The 22608-nt window shown below is 40.0% G+C and overlaps 1 long non-coding RNA gene across 1 annotated transcript; it reads left to right on the top strand.

The window, feature by feature from the left end:
• Positions 1-223: 223 nt before the first annotated feature.
• Positions 224-18279, top strand: LOC142830300 (uncharacterized). Its single transcript, XR_012905456.1, has 3 exons — positions 224-541; positions 15127-15194; positions 16529-18279. It is a non-coding gene; the product is annotated as an uncharacterized LOC142830300 (long non-coding RNA).
• Positions 18280-22608: the final 4329 nt, after the last annotated feature.

The raw sequence follows: 22608 nt of genomic DNA, 5'->3' as shown, positions 1-22608 counted from the left end.
AAGCAAGATGGGCTCAGTCTGGCCCATGACCTATCAGTAACCCCTCACACAAGCGCCTGATCTAGCCACACAATGGCAATTAGTGATTCCAGCTGGGTCAAGTAGCCTTAGTGATTGAGCTTAGCTGCAGAGGACCACTTAAATAGAGCTGAGCAGAGCTGTAGAAGAGTTATGAGATTAAAGTTAATGAATGTCCTTTGCCTGTAGCAGGTGGGGGCAAGGTCAAGGCTGCTTGAGGAAAAACCATAAGGGTAGAGTCCTGTGAAAAGGGGGCAAAGGATACAGGGAGAGGAGGCAGGACTCTCACGTGGAGAGAAACCTACAGGGTGTGGAGTAAGTTACTGTGGGAGACAAGCCCTGAGATAGGCTTTGTAAGTGCAAGCAGAGACTGCCCAAACAATCTGAAAATTTTGGATTTTCATTTTGGCTTCTCAGTTACCTGGGAAGGGGTTTGATCTTTATATGCCTTAGGCAAAGGGCTGAGGCACAGAAGACTTATCAAGAAGTAGATGGCCTGCAGGTGAAAGAGAGTGCTCTAAAGGTGAGTGTGCCTTATATCTGGGATTTAAGAGTTGGGTTTTGGAGGTATCTGAACAATGGATGTAAAAGAACTGGGAGGGGGATGGTGAGAGGTTTCAGGGTCAGCTGCAGAAATGGCATTGGCTTCTTCCTTGAATTCCTCAGCAGTAGATTTGGATTGCTAACAACCATGTGTTTGGAGCTACCCTGATGCTCTGAAGTTCAACTGTAGCACATCAGCTAGGTTCTTCAAGAAGAACTATCACTGGTTAGACCCTGCTTTGTTCCTGTTGGATTGGGGTGGGGGCAGGGTCTCATTGATCATAACAGGGTAGCTTCTGACCTTTTGTTCTGTCCAGTGGCTGCTGCTCTTGCACACCTCTTGCACTCACCTCTCCTATTGTGCTTTTACTCTCGTTTGTTTCTGTTTGTTTCTGTTCACACTTGGAGCAAATCTAGGCTTGCATGGGGTCTGCATGAGCTCTTCCTTGACATTTAATGATGCATTAGGGCAAAAGATTTCAGGAGCAGGTCATAGTGGTGTAGCCAAACTTCCTTTGCCTAGGTGATTAGCAGACAGACCCATTTTGCCAAAGTAAACAGTTTTGGTTGGTTTTGAGTTCACCATTCCCTTTAATGTTGAACTGTTCTCCTTATTGCACAAGTAGCAGGCAGCAGAACCATGTTTTGTGTCCAAGCCAAAAGATGCATATGTAGCATGGACGGCTGGTAGAAACCCAGGAAACATTTGTCCTTTGAGAGGGGAGTCTGGTCTTGGTATGGTCTTTAGAGTGATATCACACATTTGAGCTTATCTGACAGGCTGTTCATAACTGCCTTCTCCTGGATGTGCTAATAACATTTGTTACAGATTCCTTGGTCCAGCAACAGCTGAATGTACTGTTGAATCAGTACTCTCAGTTCTTAGAAGACCTTTCTGGCAGTAAGCTGCCACCTCAGTAGACCTAGGAATGGGAGCTGATGATCTTTGGACCATAATATGTCTGTAGCAGGGAGGGCAATGGAGTGATGCTAACAAATGTTTACTCTTTTCCTCTTCATAGCAGTGTTAGCACTGGAGTAAAAATGAAAGTAGTAGTACAGGTTGGACCTCCCCACTGGACTCTCCTCCCCAGCCACCAAGAGTCCTCTCCCAACCTCCTGGCACTATAAGCTGCCGCAGTCTTGCTGGAGCTCCTAGCCCCATTTGAGCTCCCAGTGGTGGCCCTGCTGGCTGTGGGCTCTGGCATCCTCTGGGCTTCACTGTCCTGCTGGGCAGCTCCACTCCAAGCCACCAGCAACTTCAGCTGCTGGGGCTCTAGTCCTGCAAAATCAGTGGTCCTTCTGGACCAGAGATGTCCCAGACTGCAGAGGGTTCAACCTGTACAATTGGCTCAGTTAACCTGATTTTACTCTACACCTGTACTATGATGCATGCATCTCCTCTTTTAATTACTAAACATCTAGATAGTTGGCAATCGAAATAAGTGTGGCTAAGGCTGGAGACTTTGTTCATGAAAGCAGTGACTCCAGCAGTTTTACATCAGACGGTTGGAGGAGAAGCAAAAAGAGCAGAGTATGAAGTATACAGCACAATTCCTCGTATATGGAGAGGTGTAGTAATTGACTTAAAGTATTTCATTTCTACGATGAAGCATCATTTCAATGTATGGATCCGTCTTCAGTATTTAGTAGCCTACTGAAGGGAAGAAAATCTTACTGAGGCAATGGCATAGGGTTGGGGTGAAGGAATCGGATCAAGTAGGTGTTGTCTTAAATTGGTAAGGTCAAAATAATGATCTAGAAAATGAACATAGTACATAATAGAATCAGAGATTGTGGCAGTTGATCATATGCTAGCAGAACCCTTGTTTCATAATGCAAGGGTTATCTGGTAATGTGTGTGCGGTACTTGCTGTAAAGATTTGTTAACTTGAAACTTCAAAGTTAAGGAATTAACAAGCATAACATTTTCAACATGTCTATCTTGTACTAAACATGCATAACAGATGATAAAATAAACTTCAAAATCCCATTTCAATTTGGGTCAATGAAATGATCCTTTATATATGGCAACATTTTTATTCTTAAGAACACAAATGATAGAGGGAATAGTTTTCACCTCATTAGTAGGCAGCTGTCAGAGCTGAAGCTCTTCTTTAGCTTAGGGAGCAAACATTATTCCATGTTAGAGCTGAACAGCTCGACAAAGTACAACATTTGCCACATGGCAACACTCTATTGTGGATCCTTCTTTAGCAGCAACAGGAGAAGGCTTCTGATTAATGGGAGTGACCATTCACTCTTGTCTGAGGCATCCTCAGCAAAAGCATACTAGGGGGAATGAATAATCTTAATGGGCTGTGAACACATTGCTGCCTATTCCTGATGTGCTCTTAGGTGACACCCTAAAAAGATTCACAACAGTAGTTTTGAATATTGGCTATGTATTTCTATCAAACATCAGATATAAAGATACAAGCCTATTAACAGGATAACTATACTTTGAGACCTTACATGATATACTTTGCATAAGATTGTTGCTACCACTGTTGTACAATTGCTAGGGTTGCCAGGTGTCCAGTTCAAAACTGGACTGTCCAGTATTTGAGCTTTGTTTGAGAAACAAATTGAGACAATATAAATGTCCAGTATCTTCTAAATAAGATGTAATGTAGATTGTGATGTAATGTCAAGTGTGTCCAGTATTCTTGTTGAAACCATCTGGCAACCATAACAACTACGACAAATATTCTGCAAATAGTCTTCTTCAATTACACAGCCTCACAGGCTCCAAATGGACCTGCATGCAATGAATCAGGGTAGTGACCTCACTGGATTCAAAGCCCAAATCTATAAGTTTGATAGAATTCTTGTATCCTGTGCCTTTCAAGGTGTATTCACAAAGGTGTATTCACAATGTAACAGAAATCTAGAAAACATTAATATCTTGTGGAAATATTCTGAAAGCCCAAAGACCAAAGTGAACTACCTAGGTCATGGTAAATGTTCACTTTTAGCTGTTATAGAATCTCTGATCAGAACTTTGTACCCCAGATGGATCCTAATACCTGTCAGAGGTGGAAAAAGCAGGCTGACTGTCCCTCTGGAAGGGGAGGGGGGGGGGGAACACAAACCAAACCAAAATATGCCAGAAGATCTACATGATAAATGTCTGATACTTCAGAAGCTACCCCTCCGAAGCCTGTGATAATATAGTCGGGGTTATTAGCTGCTGCAAAGCTAGTGTTTAGTGGCAATAATTGGAGCTGGGCCAGTTATACCTGAGATTGCCGTGCTAGAAAGGGGAAGACGGATGGCTTTGTGGAAGGGATAATCTTTACTGTTAGTTTGGAGGTGAGGCTGTGCCCCTTCAAGCTGTGAGCATTGGACTCATGGGAGATACCTTAGGGCAGTTAGCAGCTGCATGAGAGAGGCTATGCGATGATTACTCTGGTCATTGTCCATAAGTTACTCCAAACAATATAATTTAAAAAAATAAAATTTTAAAAAATCTGGTGTGGATCTATAATTTAGTGAGCAGGGGAAGGCAAAGACAGAAGGATGTTTCAGGCTGTGGGCAACAAAGAATCATAGAATACTAAGACTGGAAGGGACCTCGAGAGGTTGAGTCCAGTCCCCTGCCCTCATGACAGGACCAAATACTGTCTAGACCATCCCTGATAGACATTTATCTAGCCTACTCTTAAATATCTCCACAAATGGAGATTCCCTCCTCCTTATGACACCCTTTCAGAGATCTGAAAACTGCTATCATGTCCCCCCTCGATCTTCTCTTTTCTAAACTAAACAAACCCAATTCCTTCAGCCTTCCCTCACAGGTCATGTTCTCTAGACCTTTAATCATTCTCGTTGCTCTTCTCTGGACCCTCTCCAATTTCTCCACATCTTTCTTGAAATGCGGTGCCCAGAACTGAACACAATACTCCAATTGAGGCCTAACCAGTGCAGAGTAGAGCAGAATAATGACTTCTCCTGTCTTGCTCGCAACACACCTCCTAATGCATCCCAGAATCATGTTTGCTTTCTTTGCAACAGCATCACACTGCTGACTCATATTCAACTTGTGGTCCAGAAGACAGAAAGAGGAAGAAAAATGTGTTTGTTTCGAATGGAGACCAGTTTGCTAGACTGGCTTTCTAAATTAACCAAACTGATTTCAAAAATTGAGAGAGGGATGGGGAAGCTAAGGGCTGTATTCATGGTGATAGAAGTTGCAGGAATAGGAATGATGCAGGAAGGTGTTTGAACAGAAACAGGGCCCCCCCACACACTTCTGCCAGAGAATCAATTGGGTACTTTAAGCTTTTTAAAATTGCCAAGTGTAAACTCTCCCAACTGCTAGTTTGAATGGACTGGATACATGTCGCTCCTCCTCTTCCCTCTGCAAACTTCACTTCAGACTGGACTCTAATATACAGTTCTGTCTTCATCACTTTGCAGCACTTCTATATAACAAAGTGCAGTGATAAAGTACTATGACAGCAGCAGTTACTGTAGCTATTGGAACAACTAAAAAGGAATATTTTCCATAATCTAGATTGTTTACTTTGGCCACTGGGCTTTCTGCACATCTCTAGTGTGTATTCCCCAAGACATTAAAAAGATGTATATGTTTTTATTGTGTATACAGTTTGGCATGTGTAAAAATTACTTTACATTTTAAATGCATTTGTGCTGCTACGAAAGAAGCAAAACAAAATAAATTGATACCAGGGGAGATGTCAGGCATGCGACACAGATTTGTTAAATAAACATTACTGTGTGGCATTAGTTAATGTTATTACTTTGTGTCCCTTGTGGCTCTTTTTTTTGATTATCTGCATTTCTAAACAATATGCACACTTAATACACATTGGGAACATAGCACAAGGATTCTGCATATGCAGACAGTCTTGGGGAAAACACTTCCAGGGTGTATTTTCTGCAACATATTTGTTGATGAAGGGGAAAATTGCAGAAATTTCATCTTACACTTAAATGCAAATGTTCACAAAACTTAGTTTCCTTCTGCTTTTGCAGGTTTGTTTTTTGCGATTGGGAAGATTGATTTGAAGATGGAATAAACTTTCTTCAAAGTTAATCATTTTAAACAAAAGGCAGATGGGGTGGGGAATGACACACACGCACACAGATGTGAGTCTACAAAAAATGCACTGCATGATGCAATCCGAAGCTGATGTCAGTGTACCAGAATTCAGTGGACATTATAGGTGAACATGTATATGCAAGGTCAGATCAATGAGCGAATCGCAAACACAATTACGTATGGATAGATGAGATTGTCCATGGCCATTTCAGGCTGTAGCATCCTTACTCTCTCTGGCTTGTTTATCGCATAAAAGATTAATGTGTCCTGCTTAAATGTAGTTAACAGCAACATGACAAATCTGCTGCCACCTTGCTCTGTTTGTGGGCTTTCTCTCATTTGCTGGGATCAACCTAACTGCTTTTGAATTTGACTTCTATGTCTTTGTTTGCACTGGCCATTGGCTTTAGCTGGCTACAAAATATGTCCTTACGTATTCTCAAGTTGGCCATGTGAATGAGATGCCCAGACATTGCATGTGAGCTTTCATGACACTTCAATCTGTAACACTTCTATACTTCCTATCAGCGTGCAACTGGATAAACTTGCTACCCAAGTACCAAAGGGGCTAATCCCTACACCTTTCCAGAAGTAACCAGTTTTTATGCCTACAAATAGTCTATTAATGCAAATTGGCATGCAAGTAAGATTTTTTGCCTACAATACAAGTGTGTCCTCACTGAGACAGAAATTCATGTACCTCTCTTTCTTCAGCAAACACAGGGTCTAGATGGTTCTGGACACTTGTCATATAATATTGTATTTTATCTTTAAATGGTGGATCAAATCCAGCCTGTTAATAGAAACTATGCATAGCAGGGTCAACTCGGAGCACCAGATCTTTGGACTAGTCTGATTTGAATAAGTTGCTATAGTGTCAGGTTCAAGTGCATGTTTTCAAAGTCTCAGAATAATACACGTGAAGTAAATGGTCTGAAAATATGACCAGAAGTAATTAGCAGAGTCATAACCAAAAGTTACTGTCATCAGGTGTATGTTCAACTCCTTTCATGTGAAATGAGGATAGACCACAAATCTCCATGTGACAGACCACCCTCACAGCTGACCTACCAATTGTCAGAAGCTTCAGAGGGGTAGCTGAGTTAGTCTGTAACTGGAAAAACTTCAACAACAAATAGTCTTCCAGCATCTTGGAGACTAACAAAACATGTAGGTCGTATGAGCTTTTGTGGGCGCAACCCACTTATGTGGGCAGTCTGAGCAGAGGGGCAAAGGTCTAGACAGAAGTACTGACCAAAGTTTAATCTTTTTCCATCAGTGTGCAGAATACATCTTATGTGCGTCACCAGGAGAAGCACAAAATGAGCTGAGCATCATTGGAATCTCTCCTGAGTGGCCACAAAACCACATGGCTTACAGGGAATACTATGTTCTCTTCTCTTGTCACTGAATTTCAGACGTGCCCCTGAAAACTTGGAGAAATTCTGTACTGGTGCTGCCCTGGTCTTAGGGTAAACAGACAAATAGCCCTAGAGAGAAGTTATGGGGCATATTTCACAAGCAAAAATGTCACAATAAAATCAAGTACCAACGAGTGGCTCCTGAATCTGTTCCTGTTCAACCTATCACACTCTCTTCTAGAGCTAGCCCTTGTACCATATTTCTTGGAAGGACTTCTTTCTGTGAGCTTGCCTTTGCCTTGAATTGTTAATATTAATACTGACATTTTCTAATTTCTGAATGCCCAACATAGCAGCACTAATATTCATCTGATGTTCTTTGGATCAAATTACGTAATTTTAAAGTATCTAGATTTTTTTAACATCACTTGGAATGATGTTGACTCCCTGACTTTAGGTCATCAGCAAGTTTCAGGCCTTTTGGTCTACTGTTCGGGTATCTACAGAACTAATAGAGTAACCATTAGCAGTAGTAGACTGTTTTCTGTGTGGACTAGACAACAGAGAGGAATGAGACATTCTGTGCCAGTTGGCTTCATTTGCTGACAGTAGAGGAATGTAGAAACTCAGAGTTCCAGGGTCCAGAGTGAAGATCCACATAAGAATGGCCACACTGAGTCAGACCAAAGGTCCATTTAGCCCAGTATCCTGTCTGCTGACAGTGGCCAATACCAGATGCCCCAGAGGGAGAGATCACAACAGGTAATTCTCACATGATCCCTCTCCTGTTACCCACCTCCAGAAAACAGAGGCTAGGGACACCATTCCTACCCATCCTGGCTAATAGCCATTCCTACCCTGTGAACCTATCTTGCTCTTTTTTGAACTCAGTTAAAGTTCTAGCCTTCACCACATCCTCTGGCAGATAAGAGTATATTTCAGTATTTTTTTTTTCTTTTACTCTCTGGTTGTCTTCTGTCTGGTTGCATTTTCCTTAACTATTGGCATGTCTGCTTGTCCACAGCTGCTGCTTCCCTGCCCTGGTCAACTCCTATAATCTTCTCGCTCCTGAATCATTCCCCTCTCTCTCTCTCCCCAAATTCAAGTTGGACTACATCCTGTTTCTTCATGCTTCTAGGCACCATAAGAAAAAGCATGAGAAAAAGGGAGTTTCCCTTAAGAATTGAATTATCTGGTACCTCAGTTGCCTTCTGCTGCCAGCAGCAAATGTTACGGGAAACGTTTTCTCTTTCCTGGGCTTGAGTGTGCCCATTGCAGACAATCTTCAGAGATTTTTTTTTAAATTGCCAAACTCTAACCAGCTCTAATGAGCATGTGAGAACTGAAAGCATTTTAAAAGCTTAGAACTTAATCAGGTGAAGTTTCCTGCAGATTCAAAAGGCACATCCCCGACACCACGGTGACTAGGGTTGCCAGATGGTTTCAACAAACATACCAGACACACTTGATATTACATCACAATCTACATTACATCTTATTTAGAAAATACTGGACATTTCTATTTTCTCAATTTGTTTCCAGAACAGAGAGCTCAAATACTGGACTGCCCAGTTCAAAATCAGATAGGTCACCCTTAGGGTTGCCAGGTATTTGCTAAATGTCAGGTTTCCACTCCAAAGCATGCAGATGCCAAGATTTCAAAACAGTAGTGAGTATTTTTATTGTGGGTGCAAAAAAAAAAACCCCAAAACTTTTTTCCCCTCTAATCTTAACAGTCAAACCATTTTTCCAAACAATTCTTTCCATGTTTGGTATTTGGCAGAGATCTAAGCAGCTTAAAATAGTTAGTCAGGTGATGGTGATTTTAGACAGGGTGTATGTTCTGCCTCAAATATAGCTTCTATTTGAGATGCTTTATAGAGGTATGTGTGCCTCACTCATAGGCTGAATAGAATCTTTCTGCTATTAAAGAGAATGGCATGGTTCATGCTTTGGTGCACAAGTGTTTTGAAAGTGCTTATAGCATTTTGTACTGCACTCGTACTACGTATTTTAAAACTAAAGCTTACAAATATACCTTGTCCTGCTCTCTGAAGTCAGTGGTTCCTGTACCATTAGTTTCACTAGGAGTTGAATCAAGACCTACATTCTCCCTTTATTACATGAAAATGGAAAAAAAAATGATTTTTTTTCCCTTGCTGTGGATATAAAATTAATTGCTGCTACTCCTAATTTCTGGGCTGGCTCTCAGTGTTTTTAAAAAATGAACTGGAAAATAACCTCTCTCTTTTGTTACTGTTAACCCTATTAATGGATTCTATTACCTAGCAATAGACTCTAATCCTACTACCAACCCCTCTCTGTAAGATTTTTGAAATCTCATATGTCGCTGCTTAAGCGTCTTCATTGCTACACATTTATCCATAAGAAGCAGGTTTTGCTGTGGTTCGTGCTGCAGTCCATTTTTCTTATCTTTCTCAAACGGCCAAAGTTAACTGATTTGAAAGGGCCTCATTTTAAATTGCATTCATTCAGTGAAAACAGAAATTAACACTTAGAGACATCTATATGCTAATGATTGTCGCACAGGGAATACCCTTCTAACCTTTTCAAAAGGAGTTGGTAAAAAGCCATTTCACTTGAAAGCAACTTAGTAAAAATGGTAGATTAATTAAATACAATAAAATTTCCCTAAAATCTTTATTCAATTTATCATTTGTATCATTTTTCCTTCTTACATACCTTAGCTCCAAACATAATATTAGATGCATTTACATTTAGATGTCACAAGCAAAACAGTTTTATTAGTTGCTGGAAAACAGAGGTTAATAATGTCATTAGATTTAGGGATGGAACACAAACAGAAGGGGAAAGCACTTCCATCTGTCATTGAGAATTTTGGCAAAGGGTTGAGAGAGGGGAGAAGGAAACATTTCCTATAATGCTTCCAAATGCTAAGCAGTGAACTTAACAAGAGCATCTCAAGCTTTCAGACCTTTTAAGTGCTGTACATGTGCACCCATTAGAGATGGCATTTACAGTAAATGGAATATGGATATTGCCACAGATAGGCATAACCAATTATTAGTAGGTATATACTTAGGAGTAGACATAGTATGTGCTTTCTTCCTGCTGCTTGGAAGAAGACAGCTGGCCTCTTGACAGGGAGGGATCACTAGCATTCATGATGATCTGAGCATCTCAAAGCACTCTGCCACTTTGGCTATACACATGTAATATTTCCAGTGCTGGCCTGAAGGTAAGCAGACTGAAGTCTATGAAGGAAATATAGGTCCTCACATGTCATGAGGCAACTTGGGCAGACTTTAGAAGAAAGGGGAAAATGGGTCAAAACTAGGAAGCATGACTGGTTAGACTAGAGAGCCTGTGGGAATTATTGCCCCATGTGTTTCAATTTATTTGGTTGCTTTTTATTAAGAAACAAACAAAAAACCATGTACTTGTGTTGTGTACTAGGTCTTAAAAGACTGGTGCCTGAAGCTTTATTTTCCTTCCCTGGCTGCTGTGACCATCCATCAATTTAAGGTCTCATGATGGCTAGCAGGAAGTCAGACTAGGAATCTAATGAAAGGCTTAGTACATTAAGGTGCGTCTGCCTTGTACTACAAGTTATTTGCAACTGATGGGTCAGGCAGAGAAGATCCTTGTTTAAATCTAATAGCAGCAAATTGTGTTGAAACGAAACAAAGACATTTATGATTTTGGAATTCCTGGAACAGAGCAGGAGGAGATCATAGGTCTGCATTATGTGAGTAAGTGGAAAATCTGGTTGTAGAAGTGATGTGCTAATTACAAGGGATACTTATTTTACAGATAGCTTGCATAATAAAGCAATGATTCTCTGCACTTAAAATATTGATAAATGCACATTGGAGAAAATGCATTACACATGGCACATTGGAGAACATCCATTCCAAATGGGTCTAAAATTAACTGTTACCACTCAAATATCTTGACATCATAAATAGTTTTCTGAAAATATTTGCTTGTTGTAAAGCAGCAGTCAAAAAAGCTTACAGAAGTTAGAAACCATTAGGAAAGAAACAGATAACAGGACAATATGATACCACTTCATGCAGTATTCAAGGTGTAGGCATCCCATGGATTTATGATGTCTTGTCACTGCCAGAAGAGCTATGTTGAAATTGGAGGAACTACAGAGATGGCAACAAATGATTAGGTGCCCGGAACAGTCTCTTTATGAGAAGAGATTGAGAAGACCAGGATTCCTTAGGTTAGAAAAGGGAATGTGGTAGAGATCTATATTACATAAGAAGATAGTGGTGTCATTTACCCTTTCATGAAACACAGGAGTAATGGATCACCCAAGGAAATTTTAATGGACAGCAAGTTTAAAACAAACATAAGGAAATACTACTTTACCCAATGCATAGTCTGTTAACTCGCTGTCAGGGAATGTTGCAAAGTCAAACAGCATTAAAGTTAATTGAGGATAGGACCATCAATGGTTATTGGCCAAGGATGCAATCCCATATTATGGGTGTCCTGAACCACCAGCTAGCAGAAGCTGAATTATAGGGGTGGGATCACTCAGTTGCCCTGTTCTGTTCATTCCTTCTGAAGCACCTGGCACCGGCCATAGTCAGAAGACCGGACACTAGGATAGTTGGGCTATTGGTCTGATTCACTCTGGCTGTTACATTGTTAATACAGTGAAGAGTAGAAAGGTTTTATTTTTGCTACACCCCATCTGCCTGTGAATTCTAGAAGTAATGACCTCATGCTCAGGAGAGCAGTTTTCTGAAGACTGACATAACTAGCTACTGTCTAATTGTATGGGAAACTGAGGACTTGGGTTGAGTGTTTTATGAGCAATTTTATGCTAATTGTAGAATTATCTAGGTACTAACCTTCTAGCAAGAAATTGCTGTCTTCACTCCACTGAGCTTGCCATTCTCTGGGATTTAGGAGGAAAATAGTTCACCTCTTTCTGTAGGGCTTTGATAAAATCCAGATTGGGCAGGGAATCTGAGCACAGAATTGTATCTGTGCCTACTACGGAAATGCATAAAGCTTTAAAATCCTGCAGAAGAAACTCCAAAAAGCACAGCAATCTAACCAGCTCTTGACACTTTATTTCCATGAACATGATTTGTGTGAAGTTTTCTCTCTGGTTCTATGCTGAGGCTTGTCATGTGACCTCCTGTTTGTTAGGGTGGAAGTGGTGTGTACTGACAAGTGCATAGCTTTAAGGCTGATGAATCAGTTAACATACAATTCCTTTTGCAAATCTAAAAATGTTTCTTGATCCTATGAACAATGAAGGACACCTGACAGTGACAAGGTTAATACAACAAAAGTGAGACTGTTGCTAGAAGAGGCAGTGTAGAAAATCTGTTGCTTTGGTAGGCTTGCCTTATGGCTGACCTCAGATACTTAAACTCCATGAGTCAGATTTGGCATGGCTTTCCACTTTTTTCAACCCCACTGTTCTAAGTGTGGGACTTGACATGCCCAGCTGATACAGACAAAAGGGCCATCTTCCCATAGTATGTCCTTACTTTCAAGTAGTATGACCCTTCAGAGCCCTAAAACAATTGAGAAGGGGGAGGAGGGAGACTTATTTAAATATACTTTCAGACAAAACTCTGCTCTTACTTTCACTTGACTCAATGGCATTATTCCAGATTTACATGTCACTAAGATCATCACTTGGTGCTCTATTCCTAGACCCTTCTCTCTGGGCCTACATAACAAAAGGGAGATAAGAAAAATAGGTTTTGTAAAACTTTTCCTGAAATTGCCAGGTTGTGCTTTGCTTCTGTACTATTTTTGATGCCTTTGCAAAATCAAAATGGCACGAATGGCTTCTGTTCCCTATTCCTAAACCGTGATGAATGTCAATTGATTTGTGATTACTAAGGGCCCATTGCTCCCCTTCCAGCTTTGCTCAGAGGAAAGCAGAAACGGGCATAAAATGGAAGTGGGCATATCAATGACTATAGTATGCTATCCTCATACAAAGTGTAAAGCAGCCTTTCCATGGCTACTCTGCACAGCTGGAGACTTATGGGGGACAGCTCCTTTTCCTGCCATAGTTCCCAGAAGAGCCCTGTGGTTCAAGGTTTATTTAGGAACTACAGTGGTGAATAACAAGGTGGCTCCATGTTCTGCTCCTTTTCAGTACCTCACCCTGTAATGCTGTTCCTCAGCCCTTTCATGAAGCTGCTGGAGGCAGCCCAGCTACTCTGGAGGAGTGTAGCAGGGAACAGCTGTGTGTGTGTGTGTGGGGAGAAAAAAAAAAAACAGGAGAATGTGCTCACCCAGGCATCTGGAGAGGGACATGTGGCTCTTGCCTTGAAGAGATCTTTGCTTGGGATAAACAATGCTCTGAGTCTTTCTCCTGTCAAAGTAGAGTTCTTTGTACAGATACGGTAGGTGGAGGCTGGATAAGAGCTTGAGGGAGCAGAACATAACCTTGCTGGCAGTAGGGAAGACTATATTGCAGAGGCAGGTGTGGCACCATGTGGAGAAGCCTGTGGGGCCTGCTGTAAATCCTGCCCACAAAGGGAGTAGGCAGCTTTAGGTGCTCACCATTTTGGCAGCAGAATTTTATGTCTAGGTTTCTCCAAGAGGATTTGGAACTCACTGAGCAAATACCGGGGGTTTCCCATGTCTATATTGGATTCCTGCCAGTAAATCTTCCCACATCTGCTTCACAGCAGTTGGTGGGCTACACTAGTTCATTTTCTCTCTCTCTCACACACACCCACCCACCCCACTTCCCCATACACATCAAATGCCACCTAGCATCTGTACTTAAGTCATGCTTCAGAAAAGCAAAACCATATGAATCCTGCTCCACTGAAAGGTGTAAGACTCTAGCTCGGAAAGAGCTGTGGAATCAATTTCCTCAGGTAAGCCTTGTGGGTATGGATTTAAAACCAAGGGGAAACTGCTTAGAGAAACTGAGCAAGTCCTGTATACATACTAAACACACTAACTACTATACATTTCACACTAGCTACTATTCATTTGTAGATTCAGTTTACCATAGAATGGAAATGAACTAGTTGAGATTAAGTCAAGGTGTGTTAGCCCTTTTAACAAAAAAACTGAATGGGTGATATCTTATGCTAATGAAGATATTTTAAAACTAATAGCTAAATTAGAAATCAACCATTGTCATGGTTACAAGAACAGAAAGAAAGCCTAGCAGTAAACTTTCTAGGTAAAGATGAAAACACAGATTTCAAACCACTTAATATTTTATTTAGAACAAATCAGACCTTTTTGGGAAAGTATTTAATGAACTATGTTATACCTGTAGGCATCAACATTCAATTTTACTTGCTCAGTACTCTCCTTAAGAGTCTAAATCCTATATAATATAGATTGTAGCTTGTAAAACATTCACACTATATAGTTTTGACATTAACTATTAGCCAGTTGCAGTGATCTTAAAACCAGGGACTCTGTTTTGGAAGAAGAATAGTTCTGACTTATTTGGAGCAAAACTTCAAGGGAGGACTGCAGAAAGCTGTATTATGCTCATAGGCGCCCTGTTACCATCAGAAAGAAGAAAGAACTTGGAAGAGAAGTGTGAGGCTATTTTTCTTTTGGGGAATCAAAACTATTGCTGTTGATACGGAATCTTAACACAATCACTCCACTTCATTACTTCAGCCATTCTGAGCCACCCAGGCATTAATGAGTGTTAATGCTTGCAAAATGATGTACTGGATTTGCAGTTATTGCAAATAATTCAGGTAAATGTGAAAACTGTGTAAGAAATTAATTATTCAACATTGCCATGTTGATATAGTCTAAATATTATTAGACTCATTGGCTCAACCAGAAACAATAGCCATGAAAAGGATGATTTGTTGAGGATGCACTGTAAGAGGGAAATGAGACTCTCCAATTTCTGGGAACTATGGAGAGCTTTCTCATTGGACTGCTTTTTGCCTTATTTTGGGATGTTGCTTGTCATAGGCTAAATTTTAAATGTAGCTATTCTATAGTAAATGCTGTTCTGATAAGATACCTAAATCTAAGTAATATGAAGTCCTTCATGCTACCCAGTGTGTTTAAGGATCTGTACCTCTTCTGCTAAGCATCTACTGCTGAATTCAGCATACTTTTGATCAAGTGGAAACTGTGGGTCTGATTCTCCTCTACCTTGCACCATAGACTCACCCACACTGCAACCAGGTACAGAGTTAACATCCAACTGATTACACAGTGCATCAGCTGAAGAGGTGAGTAAGTTTGAATCAGCCAAAACCTCAATGTAGTCAATACAATAATCAAGGGTTTTTTTAAATAACAAACTATGCTGCTGAATTCATGAGACTTGTAGTTCTTATATAGGAGAGCTTGGTGAATCCATTAGAAAAAATGTGCTGAAAATATACTCCCTTTATGTAGGGTGCAGATGACTTTTACATGGCTTCACAATAAGATGTCATCAAGCTTTAAAAGTAGTAATGAGGATCTACTGATCCTATATTTACTCAATTAGCCAGATTTATACCACAACTTGTATAGCCAGGAAATAGAAGGAAGGGTCCAATACGGTGGTTCACACTTATATGGATAATCTAATCACATCAAAACTGTCATATTTCAGGATGCACAGGTATAAGCATACCTCTTGACCTATCAAGGCCATGATGGGATGAAGTGCGGTATGCATGTCCAATGTGTGACACAAACCTAAAATAATACACCGTGGTATTTCTTCCTTTAGCATAAATAGCTCCTTCTGTAACCTTATTTTCATGAATCTGTACTCCTGATGGAAATAACTTTCTACAAATATAAGGCCATGTGTGAAGTATAAGAAATCTTGAAAATGGAAAACATTTGAGGCATAGGTGTAAAGAGAACTAGGTTTAAAATACCTCCTAGTTTTTTATAAAATGTCCTATATCCTGCTGTGCGCGCACACCAGATTAAGTTAAACTTGTTCTGATGGGTTAGTTATTAAACTGTTAGGCATACCATGTTTTGCAGACCCCCTAGAAAGGGCCAAATAGTTTTTAAGGTGAAAAGCTTATTTGGCTCCTATAGGTCTATTTGTGGAAGTATAGAATATAGCGACTCTTTTGTCACTGCCCCCATTCATGATAAGAGAAGACTCGCTGTACCTGGGATTCTAAAATTATTAGTATTTAAAAAATACCCCCACTGTTTCTTTTTGTCAGCAGTTCCTGGCAAATTTGACTACCACAGTGCATTAGATATGCATAGAACATTCTGCACTACCTTGCAATGTATAAAAAGGCATCTACTGAAGTTACTGGAGACACTGGACACATGCATGGAGCCATGTGTGTGTCATTGCAGAATTGTGACCTTGATTTGTAATATCCTACTAATGTTAAAGTAACTTCAGTCTAAGTTTGGCATTATGAAACCACAAAGTTCAGTGGTAGGATTTTTTTTTATTTTAAGGTATCACATCTATATAGACTCTTTACAGTAATAAAAACCACATGTATTTTTAATAGTGGAGACTGAAAACTGAGCTACATATTTTAACATTAATACTGTTTCTCCCCCTTCCCCCCCATCACCTTTTGCTTTTTAGCACTATTTATCTGGAGAAACTGGTTGCTGCCTTATACATAATGTATTAAAGCACACTCTCTGTTAAAGATCTGGGAATTCCCTCAACGACGTATTTAAAAAGTATTATTGGCACTCCATCCCATGGTGTTACCAGTGAATGACATGTCAGTGCCTTGATGCCTGCTGTTGATTATTCACAATCTGCCATTTCCATCGCACTGAGATGGCTTGTGTCCATGCTGTCACATACAACACTGTAAACAGCACTGCCAGACTGTAGAGGAAGGTGAAAAGAATCCTCTTGTGCTAGAAGAAAAACAGAGGTTACAAACTGGCAAGAATGGGCTATAAGTACGCTTTGCTAAGTGTTGGAGAATGCACAGCTTATTCTAGGGAGGAGGAGTGGAGAGAAGTGGGTTCATAGCCACATAAGGAACTGTGGTTCACATAAAATATCAGCACTTACTTCAAGACGCTGCCCAGTCATTCCTTTTACCTAGAAGGTGTTGCAAATATAGTTAAATTCTGGAGTTTGAATGGTGAGCACCGTAGGTGGTGCTCTTGCATGTTGTAACTAAGAACCTGGAGAACATGGGCTTCCAGAAGAATTTGAAATAATGGTGGTGGTAATCTGTTTGGTAAACTGGAAGTTCCTGTACCAAAGACAAATAGTTCACCAATCTTAGAATTTTGTTGCACCAATTCTCCAAAATTATCCTTTCAATCTGTTATCTTGACTGGTAGATAACAGTTCTGTGTGAGTTCAGTGATTGCACCTGTCTTCTGCAAAATAAGACAAAACACTGATGGCAGGATAAGCATTTTCTAACTGGTTAGTGTGCTGATGATGACTCATCGCTATTCTTGAATGGTAGAACATTTATTCTAACAATCCCACACTAATCATAGTTCTGAACAATCCAATATTTAAAAATGACTTGCATTTAAAATAGTCAGTCAATAACATTTCACATTTTGGTCTGCTTAAAACTGAAGAAAAGCAGACTTACAAAACATCAATGCAAGTTTTCTTCAGTATTTGCAACCATACTTTTGCAACATTAAGAGTATCATTTTGATAAGTTCTGAGAAACTGAGCAAAAAATGAAGGATAAAGCTGCTAGTCGTGTGTGTGGGGGTGTGGAATAAAACTTTGACTTGATTCTTTTAACTCCCCTTTTATTTAATGTACTAATGCAGATATTTTCAAATATTGTGGGTAAATATTTTTTTAACTTGACACTAACAGACCTACTGCACTGTGTTAAGCTGTTAGTCAGCATAGCTACTGCTCACATAGCTACCTATTTTGGAAATTGATGTGGTGCCATCACAGTTGGTGATATATTAGGCAATCAGCCACCTCACTGAATGGAAGTTGCAGTATGTGTTCTTCTTGGTAAACTTGTTAATGTCCCAAATATCTAAAGTGCATACTTAATAACTGAGTGCCATCTGTCCAAGCTTCCAGTCACACAAGGAAACCAGTTTCTTACACGGGATAAAAAGTGCTAACAGGAACTGGACGGTCTCTGAAGAACACATCTCAGCAACTCCTAAATACATGGACTCAAAACATTGGACTACATTCAGAGTCTACTCATGTTGAAATCAAGACACTTTAGCCCAAGTTACAAAAGCAGACTTTGGTGTTCTATTAGTTTTAGAAGAAGGAACATATGACTTTATTTGCTGTCAAGACCCAGGTTACTTAAAGGGGAAGCTTCCTGACTGACTTCCTCTCCAATTTATTTATGGATGTACTAATAAACTGAGCTGGGGAAATATAAAACATTAGTAAAACTTTGTTCCTTTTTAAATACAATCTTGAATAATTGTGCATGGAAGTAATGAACTGGCTCCACAAAATATGGCTTTTCAGAGTCCTATTATATTTTTATACTTGCAAGAAATTAGCCTGCTCATCATCTTAGTCAGGTTGACTTTGTAAGCTGACCCATGGTTTTAGTTTGTGTTCCATTTGGCTGTCAGATATTTAGATCTTGTGGGTATACAAAGGCTTCTGGGCATACAAAGTAAGCTATTATCACCTCTAAGTATCTCAGTGAAAATTAACTGAATTTACCACTTGCCGTTTGACAAATGTGGGGTTTGCAACCTACACTTCACACTACTTGCGGAGATCACACCTGAGAGTTGTATTGTCAGGGAAATCTTCACCGTCTTTCCACATTTTGTACCATTGAGGGAATGACTAGAGGCCACCAGATCTGTCAATCTGATCCTTTAACACCAACAATACACTTGCTTTAAGAAAGAAATATTATCATCTGATCCTTCCTAGCCCCTATACTTTGCTGCTGCATTTTTATAGCTTTTTTGAGTTCCAAAGGGCAAATGTGATTCTGCATCCAGTGGAGACAGTTTTTTGGATGCTACTTGGGGTCTATTTTGGAACACATTTGTGGGTTTTAACATGCATGAAGATCATTGAAATAGCCAATACATGCTGCATACAGTTGAGTCTCAATTTTAATTAGTTTGTAGAGCTATCTTATTTTATCTTTGTTCATTATTTTCTGCTCTGTCTCTGTGGATGTTTTGTATTTTCATCATCAAATAACTTGCTGGCTATTTTTTGTCAAAACAGAAGCCTGAAACCATCAAGCTGGAATGCTGAGCCTGTCTACCCATTCTGTCAACAGGATGAAAGTGAATCTCTAGCTTTTTTTAATTACAAGGATAACATGTTCACTCATCTAATAATGAAGATGGTTAGCAATTTTAAATTTTAATAATCAATTACTGAAAGTAATTCTCCATTAAGCCACAAGAGAGCCATTAAATCTCAAAAGATGGAACATGCTGTATATAACAGCAGCAAAATTTCTATTTTTAAATATCATTAGGGAATATCTGATTTTCATTTCTCTGCATTTTTTGTACCTTTTTTCCTCATGCAGACCATCTCATTTTCAGCAGGAAGACAGTACATGATCTTATAAATAATAAAAGAAAAGCCTTGCAAGACCTGATCCACTGTATGAAATATGTGCTAAGAATCTAATTTGTTTCAATATAGCATATTTTGACTGAATAATGAAAGTGACTAATGTTGTAATATGAGGAGAGCTGGCACAGTTTGATGTGCTCCTCTTTTGCTTCTGGAGGACTTGGTCAAACTTGATATTGCAGGTGTTAACTGAATCTGGTGGTCTTTCATCTTGCATTGCAGAGATCTCTATCTCTGAGAACCAGTACAGAATCCAGTACAAACTGGTGGCTTCTGTTATGACCAAGGTAGGATTAGGTTAGCAAGGATACCACAAGCTGGCTGAGGTGGATAGTGGCACAGCTGCATCATGATGCTTGCACATGTGTCCTCAATATTTCTGGCTCTAGATAGTGCCATCAGCAGTAAAAAATTAACGCAAAAGAGTAAAAATGTAACTCAAATTTAGATATTACATTAATCATTTTGAATCAAAATATTCAATTTTGCAGTAACTGCTCTTTATACAGCATTTGAATCTTGCATATATAGTACTGTCAAAGTTTAACCACTCTTTAAAAATAGAAATGCACCTTTCCCATGGCAAATGTGTGTTAGTATTAGCAAAGACAATTTCAAGTAGGATTAATGCAGTGATTTCAAATGAAGCTCCTTTTTGTCTTCAGCTTTCATGTTAGAGAAATTACTGGTATGAGTCCCTTTCACATTTCCAAGTCAGGCTAGATTAGGTAAGGCTTCACATTTCCAGGTAACATTAGGTCAGGCTAGATTATGCAGGTACTACTGGACTTGCTTTCTCAGTCTGCAAATTATAGAAGACTGTGTAATGTAAATGTAGCATACGGGAATCTATTAGTGGAAAAGTTGAAGTGAGAGTTCAAGGATTCGTAATGCATTGTCTTAACATGCAGGTTTCAATAGTTAATGAAACTCAGTTCAAGTTCATTATTTTCATCAATTTCTAGCAGTCTGAGAGGATGCAGTTGCTACGTCCCTGTTTACTTAGGTCTCCTTCATTAAAAGAATTCCGTCAGTGAACTACATAGCTGTAAACTTTAGCACTCTTGAAGATGCAAATAAAGTGACATAGGAGCAAAAATCCCATTTTCAATGAAGACTTCGTACCTAAGTGCTTAAGCCTCACTGGGAGGGGACACAATTTTTCAGAAACCTGCCTTTCAATTTATGCTGTGTGAGCAGTCAAACGTCAGTGACTAACGTCACAAATTTCTCGGCTAGCATCCTCTTTGCACAGTGTAAAACCCGGACTAGGTTCTCTGGTACCACTTCTTGCCTTCCAAACCATGAGTTTGGCATAGGGCTTAAGGGCTTTGGTAATAGCCCTAAAATAGAGGTATATCACGGTTTAGAATGTGGCTGAAGACTGGCCTAACTTCAATCCCTCTCATTAGGGGTCGCAAAATAAACTGGGTCTGGAAACTGCCTGATCGTGTGTCTTCCCTTCCTTAGTCTGTAGCTCACTTGATGTATTGTGACGTTTTCTGAGCTGGTTGCTCCTGCCATCTGTGGAGCTGCTGAGAGCCCACTATGCTGAGACTTTTTTTTCCCTAGAGCTAGAGGGCATAGAGTTATGAGGAAGCAATTTTCCTGGGGTCTGTAAATGATGGGAAGACTAGATTGCATGCTTTCAGAGCAACACAAAGAAAGACTGGCCACATGTGCAAGATCATTACAGTAGTGAGTTCTAACTATGGAAGGGGAGATGAGATGTGGGCTGAATAGAGTGTCCATATATTTGAATCTACAGGTTTTTAAAAAATTATAGCATGGCACAGGAACACTACATAGCTTTGTTTCATTACTGTTTCAGTTTCTCTGTACTGCTGCTAAACGAGGGTTTTTTTTAACTGAGGGCAACTTTGAAAGTTTCCCACACAGTAGGTGAGAAATATGAGGGCAGAGAAAACAGTTTATTGTCCTTGCTCTACTGAGCAGCCCAGAACAGCCTTTGTTATCCTGTCCATAGCGCAACATAGTGTTAGGGGATGGGTGGAAGTTCTATCACCAAGTAGTCAATTACAAACATTTGAGAACATCCCAGATGAGCATAATGATTAAATTGAGCCCTAGAATAAATGTACATACACTAACGAGGCAGCTGAATTGCTTGTAGGTTTTATCAAATTGAAATCAAGTGACACTCCTAAAACATGCATGGATGAATTTGGTTCTATAGTTAGCAAGCCTTCTGGTTCCACAGCATCGATACAGCACTGGAGACAAGAATTGCCTTTGATGGCAGAGGTCTCTCCAGAAGCACCAAGTAATCTGGGATATGCAGATTTGGAAAAGTTAGGCTGGGATCCATCGGAGCATTAGCTGGGTAGGAGCAGACTTTCTCCAGCTTCATTGCTACTCTAGTAGAAGATCCAGAATGTGGCAAAGGTTGAATTATTAAACCATCTTAAGACTGTGGCTACTCTAGGCAGGGTAGGATGTCAGGCCATGATGAGCTGCCTATATCTTGAGCTCCCTTCAAATTATAACCATCCTTTAGTGGGCAAATTTGTATTCCATCTCTTGGTTTGAGGAGGTCTATTGCACCCTGTATAGATGCTGTTTTATCTTTAAAGATTCCTTCCCAAACCTTGCTGGGGAATAAACACTTAAAATCCCACTTTTTTTGGGGGGGGGGGGGAGAAGGATGGGGAGGGGGAAGAGGAAGGAGAATCTCCTCATTCCTATGTGACTAGAAAATCGGGAAGGTGTAGAGTATTTCTCCTCCTTAGTGCACAACATTCAAACGTAGGTGTAACTCCAATATACTGTACACAGGAGGCTTGGGGGCATGCTGACTGCCCTGGCACCAGCAGTAGTGCTCTTGTCACTTGTGGAGGAGGGAACTTTCGGAATAACATGGGCTCTGTGGTGGTCTCCCTTAGCCATGTGGTTCCTTCACTCCTATTTTTCTTATTCCCCTCTGCCTCTTTTGCATTTTTTTTTAATATTTTGGATTTTATGCTAACTTTTTAAAATGGAAAATTCACTTTAATGCAGGGCTTGGCAACCTTTTCAAGTCAGAGCCAAACTACATCAAAATTTAGAATGAGTGGTCAACAAAGACGTATAAGAATGCCTGCTTGCATGACAAAGTATACAACTTA

Source organism: Pelodiscus sinensis, chromosome 7 (genome assembly GCF_049634645.1).
Source record: "Pelodiscus sinensis isolate JC-2024 chromosome 7, ASM4963464v1, whole genome shotgun sequence".
Classification (NCBI taxonomy): Eukaryota; Metazoa; Chordata; order Testudines; family Trionychidae; genus Pelodiscus; species Pelodiscus sinensis.
This window is presented reverse-complemented; position numbering and strand designations above follow the sequence as displayed.